The sequence below is a fragment of the Miscanthus floridulus genome, chromosome 10, assembly GCF_019320115.1.
Source record: "Miscanthus floridulus cultivar M001 chromosome 10, ASM1932011v1, whole genome shotgun sequence".
Lineage (NCBI taxonomy): Eukaryota > Viridiplantae > Streptophyta > Magnoliopsida > Poales > Poaceae > Miscanthus > Miscanthus floridulus.
Window position 1 is genome coordinate 89,894,581 of NC_089589.1, and position 13,840 is coordinate 89,908,420.

At 45.0% G+C, this 13,840-nt stretch overlaps 1 pseudogene; it reads left to right on the top strand.

Moving 5' to 3' along the window:
• Positions 1–2,274: 2,274 nt before the first annotated feature.
• Positions 2,275–5,614, top strand: LOC136489011 (uncharacterized; annotated as a pseudogene).
• Positions 5,615–13,840: the final 8,226 nt, after the last annotated feature.

The following is a 13,840-nucleotide window of genomic DNA, read 5'->3' on the forward strand; positions in this document are numbered from 1 at the left end:
AACTCTCATGAAATCAGTTCATGAAGGTGACCTCATGAAATACCACAAAAAGCCGTCATGAAAACACCGATGCAAACCTGGCGACAACCTTATTTTCATGAGGGTGGCCGCCACAGACTTCTCGTCATGAAAATAATTCATGGCGGTGAACTCTCACGAAAATGTGATTTTCGTGTGTCTATTATCGTGAGAGTTGATGCGTGATGGTGTACCCTCACGCATTATTTTCGTGAGAGTAAAACCATATTTCGTAACGTGTTTTGCACTCTCACAAAATCTCTGGATTCCGGTAGTGAAACAACAAAGTAACTTTGAAAAAATAAAACCAGTCAAAAACAAAAAAAAAACAAAAAACGGTCAACACAAACAACAAAATTAACTTTGAAAAAATAAAACCAATGAAAAACAAAAAAAAAAGTTCAAAACAAACAACAAAAGCACCTTTGAAGAAAAACCATTGAAAAACAAAAAATGGGTCAACAAAAGCAACTTGAAAAACAAAAAAAAAATAAAAAAAGGAAACAAAAAAAAACCCATACAGAGAAAAAGACACACAGAAAGAGAGAGAGAGAGAGAGTGCAGCTAGCAAACAAAGCAAAGCTACAAAAAACTAAACACAAAAAAAAAGAGCAACAAGCTCATACAAAAAAAAATCCCATAAAAGAGACATGAAAAGAAAAGGAAAACCAAAAAGAGCTCCAAATGGCCCAGGCTTGACAAAAGCAAAAAAGCAAACTTGCATCTAAAGAAAGCTCCCTACTCAGTTTTATTCCTAAACAAACAGATCTTCACATCTGGAGAGAGCACGAACAGGAGCATGAAGACTGCAGGGGAAAAACAAAAAGGAGCACGAGAAGGACATTTATAGGATGGCTAGGGTTCGTGAGAGAAAGATACGGGACTTCAACCAAGTTAAGTGCATTAAGGATGAAAGGGAGCATCTCTTGGTAAAGGGGGATGAGATCCGACATCGATGGCAAGAGTATTTTGACAAATTGTTCAATTGTGAGAATATGGACACAACCTTTCAGTTAGATGACTCTTTTGATGACACCAATAGGCGCTTTGTGCGGAGAATCCAAGAATCTGAGGTCAGAGAGGCGTTGAAAAGGATGAAAGGAGGTAAGGCGATGGGACCGGATGGTATCCCAATCGAGGTGTGGAGATGCCTCGGGGACATAGCTTAGTATGGTTAACCAAGCTGTTCAACCATATTTTTCGATTGAACAAGATGCCTAATGAGTTGAGGAAAAGTATATTGGTACCGATCTACAAGAATAAAGGGGATATTCAAAGTTGTACAAATTACCGGGGAATTAAGTTGATGAGCCATACTACGAAGCTATGGAAGAGAGTTATCGAGCATCGCTTAAGAGCAATAACGCGGGTCTCTATGAACCAATTTGGTTTTATGCCCGGAAGGTCAACCATGGAAGCCATTTTCTTAATAAGACAAGTTATGGAGCGGTATAGGGAGAAGAAGGACCTACACATGGTTTTTATTGACTTGGAGAAGGCTTATGATAAAATACCAAGGAATGTTATGTGGTGGGCTTTGGACAAACATAAAGTCCCAACGAAGTACGTTGGGCTCAATAAGGACATGTACAACAATGTTGTGACTAGAGTTCGAACAAGTGATGGAGACACGGATGATTTCCCGATTAGGATAGGACTACATCAAGGGTCAGCTTTGAGCCCTTATTTGTTTGCTTTAGTGATGGATGAGGTCACAAGGGACATACAAGGGGACATCCCTTGGCAATGATTTCAAGTCGTCCGATTAATCGTGATTAATCGTCCTAATCGGTCCTGGGTGCTCGATTAGGGACCTCGACCCGATTAGCTCGATTAGGGGCCTGGTCGTCCGACTAATCGTCGCCTAATCACGATTAGTCGTCCGATTAGGGGTGGGACGACTAGTTTTGGCTGTTTTTTTTTGCTACCGCGCGCGGGCCACTGGGCGAGCGCGCCAGAGCGCGAAAACGCAGCTGCGTGAGCGCGTGCGCGCGAGGTCACGGGCGCGCGGGTCACGGGCGCGCGCGAGCGTGGGAGGGATAAGGGGTTTTGGCTGGTAGCGACAAAAATTTCACGGGAAATTAACAGCCGCTGCCGGCCCTATGCTCGCGACTTGCGAGTCGCGCCCGCCCTCTGCTCCGCCGGTGGCCGGCGCCCCTGCAGCCTGCTCCTGCCGGCGGCCCTCTGCTCCGGCGGTCCTGCCCGCCCTCTGCTCCCGCGGTGGCCAGCCGCCCAGCCCTCTACTCCCGTGGTGGCCAGCCGCCCAGCCCTCTGCATCCTGCTCCCGCCGGCGGCCATCTGCGCCAGTCCGCTCGCCCTCTGCTCCGCGGTGGCTGGCCATCTGCGGCTCTGCGCCCGCCCGCCCTCTGTTCCTGCAGGTGCCTGGTCGCTCAGCCCTCTGCTCAGGTGTCTGCTCCCGCCGCCTGCCATCTCCTCTCGCCGCCCTCTGCTCCAGCAGGTGGCCGGCCCTCTGCTGATCTATTCCCGCCGCAGCTGCCTCCCTGCCGTTCAGGTCCTTCCCTCATCCCCTGCTCCTCTGCCCTCTCATCTCTACTCCTCTGATTTGGATGCTTCATGTTCTCTCAGGGGTCAGGGGCTCAGAGTTAGAGCTGCATTCCTCTGATTTGAAGGCCTGAAGGTGCCGGCCCTCTGCTCGTTGGTGATGAGCTGCTCTGACGACTGTATGTCCATTTTCCCTCCCCATCTACTCTCCTGACCTACATGGCTGCATCCTCTCTGGCTCTGCTAGTAATGCTGCTAACTATCAGCCTTGTGCTTGTACAGCTGTGGAGCGACGACGTGCAAACGTGGAAGTGATAATGCCGATGCCTGACCTTGACGGAGGTGTTCTACATTCATCATCTGGGTCAGGTGCAACTGCCACGGCTTCCTCAGCTAGTCCAGATGTTGCAACACTAGTTGAGAGGGCTATTGCAAAGCTACCTCCAGAGCTTGCTGCCCAAGCTGTTGACACCAAGAGGAAGGCAAAATCACAAGATCCAGGATGGAAGTATGGGTGGTGGCCAGATGCTTCGAAGAAGGATTTTGTGCAGTGCATATTTTGCAAAAAGATTGTCCCCTCTGGAATAAAAAGATTCAAGCAGCACCTTGCCGAGGGGTATGGAGATGCAGTTGGATGTCCTAGTGCTCCAGAAGTAGTTAAGAAGGAGATGGTTGATTACCTGAAAAAGAACTCAAGAACTATTCTAGCTTTGAATCCTACATTAGGTGAAGATGAAGAGCAACAAGATGATGCTACTGCTGCAGAAGAACCAGCAGCTGTACCAGAACCAAGCTCTGGAACAAAAGTCAAGCAAAAGAAGAGGATTGCTCAGGCTGCCATCTCTTCTTTCACTGTCACTGCTGCACCAAAACCAGCCACTCAAAAAAATGTCCAGATCAGTGAGCTCAATGCTTTGCAAGTCACTGGAAGAAGTAGTTGAAGAGAGGCACAGATCCAAGCATAGTCAACCTACACTTGAGCATTGCACAAAGAAAAGTAAGGAGGCCAAAGTAGTTGTTGATGATCATGTTGCAGATTTCTTCTATGAGAATCGCATTCCATTGAAAGTCATTAATTCTAGAAGCTGGGAAGTTTTGATTGAGTCAATTGGACAATACGGCCCTGGGTACCGCTCACCATCATATCATGATATAAGGGTACCACTGCTTGAAAAGGCTGTGAACAGGACATCAGAGTTGAGGAAGAAGCATGAGGAGGCTTGGAAGGAATATGGCTGCACCATAATGTCCGATGGGTGGACTGACACAAGCCATCGCCATCTCATCAATTTCCTTGCTAACAGTCCAGCAGGGACTTTCTTTCTAGGGTCTGTTGATGCTTCAAGTGAGATAGCAAATGGACCATTGTTGGCTGATTTGTTGGAGAAGCAAATAGATAAGGTTGGGAAGGAACATGTGGTACAGATTGTCACTGACAATGGAGCCAACTTCAAGGCTGCAGGGAGGCTTTTAATGGAGAGGATCCCACATCTATTTTGGACACCATGTGCTGCCCATTGCTTGGATTTGTTATTAGAGGACATTGGGAAGATCAAGGAATTCAACACTTGCATCAACATGGCAAAGAAGGTGTGTAGGTTCATGTACAAGCATGGGAGGATTCTAGATCTCATGCGAGATAAGATTAGAGGAGATCTTGTGAGGCCAGCTATAACTCGCTTTGCCACTTCATTTCTCACATTGGCAAGCATGCATAAGAACAAGACTGGATTGAGGAATTTAGTGGTTAGTGAGGAATGGCAAGCTACCAATTTCTCTAGCACTATAGAAGGCCGGCAAGTTGAGAACATTATCCTTTCAATGCCATTTTGGAATAAAGTGGAATTATGCATAAGAGCTACACAGCCACTTCTTGTTGCTCTTAGGATTGCAGATGGAGATGAGACACCTGCGGCTCCTGAGATTATGGCAGCCATGGATCATGCAAAGGCTGCAATCAAGGATTCTTTGAAAGACAAACCAAATTTACTCAAAGAGGTACTAGAATATTTTGACAAGAGATGGGAAAACCAAATGGAGCAGCAGTTGTATGGAGCAGCCCTATACTTGAATCCAAGCAAGTACTTTGCCATAAGGGAAAAAGATAGGAGACAAGCCACAAAGCTGAGAATTATGTTTAATCAAGTTATGTGGAAGATGGTGAGTGATGATGAGGACCAAAACAAGATAAGCAAGCAAGCAGATGACTATGAGAGGTCTGAAGGCCAATCCTTCTCAAAGCCAGGAGCAATAAGAGACAGAGATAGAAAAAATCCTAGTAAGTTCTCTAATCTGAAATTTTGTATAATTATTTCCTTACCTTTTCTAAAAGATATCAGCAATGAACTAATAATGGATTTCTATACTTTGGAATGGAATTTGCAGTTCTTTGGTGGGGTGCATATGGTGGCCTGACATATGAACTTCAATGTTTAGCAAAAAGGATTGTTAGCCTTTGTTGTTCTGCATCTGGATGCGAGCGTAATTGGAGTGAATTTTCTACTGTAAGTGCTATGCTACAGCTATTGTTGTGCTAAGTAATTGAGTATGGTATCTAATTCTGCAATCTTTTGTGTAGATCCATACAAAAAAGAGAAACCGGTTAGAGCACAAAAGGTTAAATAAGTTGGTATATGTCAACTACAACCGCAAGATGGAAAACAGATTTAAAAACATTAGAGAGCTGGGTTCCAAAGGAAAGCGATCAAATCCACTCTTGCTTGATGAATTTCATTGGGAAAATGAATGGGTCAATGACAATTGTGAACCAGTTCATGAAGGTGCTGCCAATGCTATTACTTGGGCTAATGTGGATGATGCTATTGGTGCAACTCAGGGTCTAGAGGGCCGTAACTTGCCTAGGGCTGCTGCTGCTCGTACTGCTATTCCTGCCCCTATGAGGCGTACTTATGCTAGGAAGCGTCCAAGGAACACAGTGGCTCAAGATCTTGATGAAATAGATGATGAAGAACAAGATCAGCAAGTAGAATCTGATTCAGCAACACCTATGGATGAGGATGAAGAATCTGCACCACCAACAGCAACTACAGATGGACATGGAGGCTTCCATTTCAATGATGATTTGCTTTATTAGATGGCTACTAGTTGCCTACTTTTGTTGGACTATTGTGTGTTGATGTTTGCGACTTTGTGTTGAACACTTTTGCTTATCTGTACTAAACTAATTTGCTTATCTGTACTAAACTAATTTGGTTATGTAATATGCTGCCCGTGTGGCTGCCATGGTCTGCTAAATGCTAGATATTTGCTACTGCAGCAGTGCTGCTATTGATATGTGTCAATAACTCAAGATCAAGACTACATTAGTGTTGCTAATTATGGTGTTCTTTGGTATTGCAGGCTTCCAGCAACAAGTCAGCAAAGGAATGGAGTTTGGGACAGTTGGACAGTGAAGAAAAGGCAAGAAAACAACTCCCACAAGTAAGTCACTTGCTAAACACTAATGTAGTCTTGATGCTTGCTATATTGTGTACACTATATAGTACATATAGGTATATATATAGTATGTATATGTCCTGATGCATAGGACGATTATATGGACGACCAGGGTCGACTAGGCTCGACTAATCGGCCTGGTCAACGACTAATCACGATTAGTCGCCTGGTCGGTCCTATAGCGACTAGGTTCGACTAGACGACCTGAAAACATTGTCCCTTGGTGTATGCTTTTCGCGGACGATGTAGTGCTAGTTGATAAAAGCCGGACAGGAGTGAATCAGAAACTGAAGTTATGGCGAGAGACTTTGGAGTCCAAAGGTTTTAGACTTAGTAGAACTAAAACTGAGTATATGAGATGTGACTTCGGCACTACTACTCGGGAGGAGGAAGATGTTAGTTTGAAATGTCAAGTAATGCCTAGGAAGGATACCTTTCGATATTTAGGATCAATGCTACAGAGGGACGGGGATATTGATGAAGATGTTAGCCATAGAATCAAAGCAGGGTGGATGAAGTGGCGGCAAGCGTCTGGTGTCCTATGTGACAAAAGGGTACCACAGAAGCTAAAAGGCAAGTTTTATAGGACGACGATTAGACCTGCTATGTTGTATGGTGCAGAATGTTGGCCTACGAAAAGACGACATATTCAACAGCTAAGTGTCGCGAAAATGCGTATGTTGCGTTGGATTTGCGGTCATACAAGAAGGGATCGAGTTCGGAACGATGATATACGTGAGATTAGGGGTAGCGCCAATTGAAGAAAAGCTTGTCCAACACCGGTTGAGATGGTTTGGACATGTGCAACGGAGACCTCCAGATGCACCGGTGCATAGTGGAATCCTAAGTCAGGATAGTAACGTGAAGAGAGGCAGAGGAAGACCGAAGTTGACTTGGGTGGAGGCAATAAAAGGAGACTTGAAAGGATGGAATATACCCAAAGACTTAGCCTTAGATAGGAGTGCTTGGAAGACAGCTATTCACGTGCATGAACCTTGATTGCTTCTGTTGGGTTTCAACTCTAGCCTACCCCAACTTGTTTGGGACTTAAAGGCTTTGTTGTTGTTGTTGTTGTTGAACCAGATGAAATCAGTGAAAAAGGTTAGTACCAAACCTAGATCTTTATACAGAAGCATCACTGCCCACTTCTCTCTAGCCCGCGCCCCCCAAACCCCCAAATGCTTTTCCAGTTTCAGATGAGATGAATCAACACTATAAGCAAGACCCTCGAAGCACGAAAGAAGACCTAAGATATCAAGCAAAGTCCAAGCACAAAGATAGGAATCAAGCCGGACGCAAGATCGCAAAGAAATGAGCTTCACAGAGGTGACCAAACGCGGTCCTTATAGCGACCGGACGCGTCCGATCAAGATGCCCGGTAACGGTAGGCGTCAGCAGCAGCGACCGAACGTTGAGGATTCAAGTGGCTAGACGCGACGATGACACTGTCCACTGTCGCGACAATAGCTCAGCACTGACCGGACGCTGGAGGGTAATCGACCGGACGCAGGAACTGCAACGCCTAATCGAGTCCAGAGAGGTTCTAGAGCAGCACCAGCGCGACCGGACACGTCCGATCGACAGTGACCAGACTCAGCGCCGAGTCCGATCAACGTGCTAGCTTCAACGATCGGGACGACCGGACGCGTCCGGTCAGGACGACAGCAGCGTCTAGTCAGTAGCAGAAAGGTGGGTTTTATCCCCAACGGCTACTTCGTCAGTGGGGCTTATAAATTGAACCCCCAACCGGCCATTTGAGTTGAATGAAGCTGAGAAAACATACCAAGGGTGTTAATACAACATTTTAGTGATCTCCACTTGCATAGTGCTTAGTGATTCATTAGGTGATTAGCGTAGATGCTTTGCGAAGTGTTTAGGTTGATTAGATCACCGCTTATGCGCTTGCTCTAGGTTTAGGCCTAGTGTTTAGTAAAATTTGCACACCTCTTACCACTTGGTGCTTGCGCGCACCATTGTTGTACATCGAATGGGCTTGTAATCTTGCGAGATCACACCAACCGCTTTTGTGGTGTGGCCACCACCGTGTACCGAAGAGAACAAGGCCCGCGACGGTTCGGCCGAAAGCTTGATAGTGAAGACGGCGGGGAGCGGTCCAGGAGAGGCTAGGCGGAAGGCACACCGGAGACCCACTTGCGTGTGGGAAAGACCCAGGGCTATCCACGGAGTTACCCGACCGGGAGCTTGGCCCTTGCGAGGGATTCCTTGCGTGGGGCTCCAACGAGGACTAGGGAAAAGCTTGCGCGCTTCTCGATACCTCGGTAAAAATACCGAAGTCGTCAACGAAAGTTTGCATATCTCTACCTTATTCTTTAGCCGTACAAGTGCACACATTAAAAAAATACTCTCTATCCAGTGCTAATCATAGCCGTGGAAAAACAAATGCTAAAGTTCAGTGTACAAATGTGTTTACAGCCAACTCACCTACTACTAGTAGTAGTTATACATATCTCTACAAACTAGCTAGACAGGGTAAATTATACAACAAAAAAAGGCAGCAGCAGATCGCAGGAAGGTAGATCTAAGCAGCCAAAATTGCTAGTCTGCGCTGACTAATGGTGGTGAACTACATCAGAGAACAAAACATCTTTGGTGTTGCCACACTATCTAATCAGCTATCAATATCATGAGGACCATAGTTGGCAGAGAAATGAATATCCAAATGCCCGGCAACCCAGCAAATAAATTCTAAAAAAAGTTTAAAAATATAATGAGGATCAATATAATAGTACCAATAAGCAGCTATATCTAATCATCTATCAATATAAAAAAACTGAAAACAATCTCTGCAATAGTTGCTTTCTACTAGTTGCTTTGGTAACTTAGATGTATTCTATTTGGATTTGGACAGTGTATGAAGCTAAAAAACTCAAAACAATCTCTGCAAATAGTTGCTCATGAACTGAACAAGTGAACTGAGCAATTTCTGCAAAACCATCTCATGGCTAACAAGCAAACAAGAAACCACAAAAACACACATTCACATGACTGAAGGAGCCTCAATTTCAGACCACCTACAATTAGCTATTCAGCTGCACTAGGCAATTCGAACCATCAATAAAAACTGAAACTCTTCAATCCTGCCTGCCAGCCTAATAATCCAATGCAGAGATAAAAAAAAATTCAGTGTCAGTTCTTGGAAACCTAGTTCAGACAACCAGATCCACAGAAAAGAAGAACAAACTGAAACAACAAACAACCTGAAACCAATGAGCAAGCACCATTGCTCTGAGGGCTTTGTTCTGCAGTAGGGTACAACAGAAAAGGAACAACAACTAAAAAAACTACTACATGTGCTTTGTCGCCAGATTCAACAGCAGCAGCAGCAACAACTAAAAACATGCTCCTCAGTGTCAGATTCAACAGCAGCAGCAGCATGCCACTTTGGTCAGACAAAAAAGGTCGCAGTCTCATGTGCTTTGTCGCCAAATGAACTACTCATCCAACCCACAAACCAATGAAATCCTAGACAATCAAACCCTAATTACCGGGAACAACTACTACATGAACCACATCTGGTTTTTGTTACATGGGATGCCTAACAGAAATCAACATCACAATTACAGCAGCGAACAAAAGAAACAAAAATAGCAACAAGGCAAAACAGAGCGTACGTGGGTGAGGCTGGGGCGCCCAATTTCCTGAGCACAGGGAAAACCACCGCGCGAAGCTCGGGTGACCAGTGGCGGAGGAGGTCGGCGGCGGCCCACGACCCGCGCGCCCGCGGCCGAGGAGGTCGTCGGCGCCCGGCAACAGCCGCGAGAAAAAGCGCTCCACCCCACACCGCCTGCGCGAGCCGCGGCGGACGAGACCCTAGGCGGCCCACCGCCCGCACAGCCGCAGCGGCAACAGCGTCAGGAGCGCGCTCCACCACACCGCCCGCGTGAGCCGCGGCGGGGAACGACAGGAGATTGGGGAAAAACCGAAAAAGGAAACGAAGCAGCAGAGGATAAGAACAGGCGCGGATTTCAAAAAAAAATGTTATCGGGTTTCGAGTGCCAGTTTTAGAATCCGCTAGGGAAGTCTGCAACCCAAAACGCCGCACCAATCTTGAAGCAGAACAAACGGCCTACAATTCGACAGATTCACAGCCAGAAAAACAGGCCACAGATAAATAGCAAAACACATATTTTAATCTTTGTTTCAAGTATCCAGTGAACCTTAAAAAAATTTATTCCATATAAAAATCTGTATTTGTGACTTATGTATTCCTGGGTGTTACACTCAACTTACATCTAGGCATTGAACATGTTGAATTTGTTATATCACATGATCATACGTGTAGTATTGTTTTATATCTCATAGAGTGCTTAAAATTAAGTTAGACATGATGTTTCAGTCAAAATGTATGAACTTATTTACAATAACAACTTATGAAATTGATTATCATAGAGTATTAATATAATTTAAAGTGGGTTGTCGGTGTTGTTATTGCTATGTGGTTTGTTAAGTAAACATATATTCCATGCTTCATAAGTTATATTAAACTAAGTATTTAATGTATACATGTTTACTTGGTATACATGGTGAAAAATAGCATTATTGTGATTTGATTTTATGGTTGTAGAAGTTCATAATTTAGAAATATATGTGTCACGTACTTTATGGATATTGCTTGGTTTTTTTATAACATATATTAGTATTTACATATAGTTTGAGATATAATTTTGTATATTATTTGGTTGAGGTAGATACAAATATAAAGGTATTACTTTATATTATCTTTGTAAAGACATATATGGGTAGGTTGAGTGCAAAGGAGGTTACTTTGCATTATCTTTCATAATGACAAATGTAGGTCATCTATAAAAGTATTATTGGTGTATTTTAAGTTATCTTTCAGATATGGGTAATTTAGATACAAGGTTAAATGGTTAATTTGAATTATATTTCATAACAGTAAAGCTCGGTAACTTATATGTAATGTTAGAGAGTTATTTTGAATTGTGACATGGTAATTTAGATTCAAATTTAGGGGATTATTTTAAATTATTTTTTATAATGATATATGTGGGCAATTTATATGGTTATTTGAATTATTTTTCGTAATGACAGAGATGGATAATTTAGATGTAAAATTAAGGGGTTAATTTATGTATTTTCATAATGTTAGAGGTGAGTAACTTTTTTACAAATTACAATAGGTTGAATGGTTATTATCGGTGATGACGATTAGAGTCACCAAATGTTTTTGATTATTTTGAGGATGTTTACATTTATGTTTTTTTCCTAAGGCGTTAGGTGATAATTAACCTGGTGCCCCTATTATCTATTGAGATGTCTAGTAGTAATAGTAAGAGCGAGAGTTTCTAGAATTTATCTTTTTTATCATATCTGATCAAAATTAACAACAGCAAGATGAGCAGCCTGGAGGCTTAGGACGGTGGTGCCCCAACACCAGTCACCTAATCTCCATTATTATAGATCTTGAAAGGATTTTGGAAAAACTTGTAAAACACTAAAAGTGATCCAGGAAAATGGCGGACCATTCATATCCTGTGCGCGCGCATGCATATGTTCGCGCAGGCCCAGCGTCGCTAGCTAACTTAGCATTATTTCACTACTGGAAAACTGTACTTTGCCGAGTGGCTGAGACTTTGCCGAGTGCTTTTTATCGGGACACTCGGCAAAGAAAAATTTTGCCGAGTGCCGCACTCGGCAAAATCAAGCACTCGGCAAAGGTGGCTTTGCCGAGCGCCATGCACTCGGCAAAGCCTGGCTCTCGGCAAATCTAGGCTTTGCCGAGTGCCGCGGCACTCGGCAAAAGTCCCCCTCGGCAAAAGGTGGCCGTCCCGTGACGGTGGGCATCTGCCGTCAGACTTTGCCGAGTGCCTAACGGATGGCACTCGGCAAATTTTTTTTTTATTATTTTTAAAAACTTATTTTGCCGAGTGTAAACCTTAGGCACTCGGCAAAAATTTTTTTTAATTTTTTAAAACTTATTTTGCCGAGTGCCAGCGTCAGGCACTCGGCAAAAAAAAAAATTTATTTTCGAAAATCAGCTTTGCCGAGTGCCTTCTGGGCCGGCAGTGCCCCCCCATGGCACTCGGCAAAATTTTTTTTTTTTGATTTTGGGCCCAAATTTTTTTCTGTGGCCTTGTGACAGTATTTAAAACTCTATTTTAAAATTTGGGGCAATTTTGACTTTTTTTGATATATTTCATAAGTTTATTTCGTTTCGTCTAATTGTTTGGGATATTTCAAATTTAAACTGCAGGTACATGGAATAATGGACTTTGGTCATCCAAAAATTGATACTCATGATATTTAGGGTATGTTTAGGCCGTATCCAGAAAGTCACATGAAATCTCGAGTATCTCGTTGACGTAACATGTCGAGGTACTTGCCGGAAATGTGATTTTAAATTATATAAAATGCAAACGAAGTCCGAAAATCATGAAACTTGTCGAGGCGTCGTGTTATCACATGTGGAGGCTGTGGTAAAAAATTTTAAAGGTTTCGAGCAAATTGTGACGTCGGATGCCAAAAACCCAGACATCTCCACATGACATGTGGAGATGTCTGGGTTTTTGGCATCCGACGTCACAATTTGCTCGAAACCTTTAAAATTTTTTACCACAGCCTCCACATGTGATAACACGACGCCTCGACAAGTTTCATGATTTTCGGACTTCGTTTGCATTTTATATAATTTAAAATCACATTTCCGGCAAGTACCTCGACATGTTATGTCAACGAGATACTCGAGATTTCATGTGACTTTCTGGATACGGCCTAAACATACCCTAAATATCATGAGTATCAATTTTTGGATGACCAAAGTCCATTATTCCATGTACCTGCAGTTTAAATTTGAAATATCCCAAACAATTAGACGAAACGAAATAAACTTATGAAATATATCAAAAAAAGTCAAAATTGCCCCAAATTTTAAAATAGAGTTTTAAATACTGTCACAAGGCCACAGAAAAAAATTTGGGCCCAAAATCAAAAAAAAAAAAATTTTGCCGAGTGCCATGGGGGGCACTCGGCAAAGTGGGCTTTGCCGAGTGCCGGCCCAGAAGGCACTCGGCAAAGCTGATTTTCGAAAATAAAATTTTTTTTTGCCGAGTGCCTGACGCTGGCACTCGGCAAAATAAGTTTTAAAAATTAAAAAAAATTTTGCCGAGTGCTCAAGGGGCTTACACTCGGCAAATTTTTTTTTAAATAAAAACGCCGGCCCAAAATCCCCCCACCCCTAGTACCCTAGCCGCCTGCTCTGTCCCGACGCCCGCCGCGCCTCCCCTGCCGGCCAGCGCCGCCCGCGCCGCTCCGCCGCGCCGGCGCGCCCACGCCGGCGAGCCCCCGCCCCCGCGCGCCCCCCGCCCCCGCGCAGCCCCCAGCCCGGCCGCGCGGCTCCCCAGCGCGCCCACGTCGGCGAGACCGCGCCCCCGAGCACCCCGTCCCCCTCCTCCTCTCCCCATCCTGCCCCCCCCCCCCGTCTTTCCCCCTCCCCCTCTCACCCCCCCCCCCTTCCACTCTTCTCCCCTCGCTCCCCCGTCCTTCTCTCCCCTCCCCCTCTCCACCCCCCTCCACCTCTCTCTTCTGCCCCCTCTCGCCCCTCGCCCCGGCCCAACCCCCCCATCCCCCTCCAGTCTCCTCCCTTGCCTCTCTTCTCCCCTTCTCTCCCCCTCCTCTCTCCCCCTCCCTCTCCCCTCCCCATCCCCCTCCCCCCCCCCTCCTCCCTCTCTCTTTCCCCTTCTCTCCCCTCCTTCTCTCCCCTTCCCGCACCCTAACCATCGCTCAGTCCCCCCCCCCTCCCCCCCCCCTCCCTTCCATCTCCTCCTCCTCTCTCCTTGCCTCCCAGTCCTTCCTCCGACGTCTTTTCTTCCCCCCCAGCGATCCG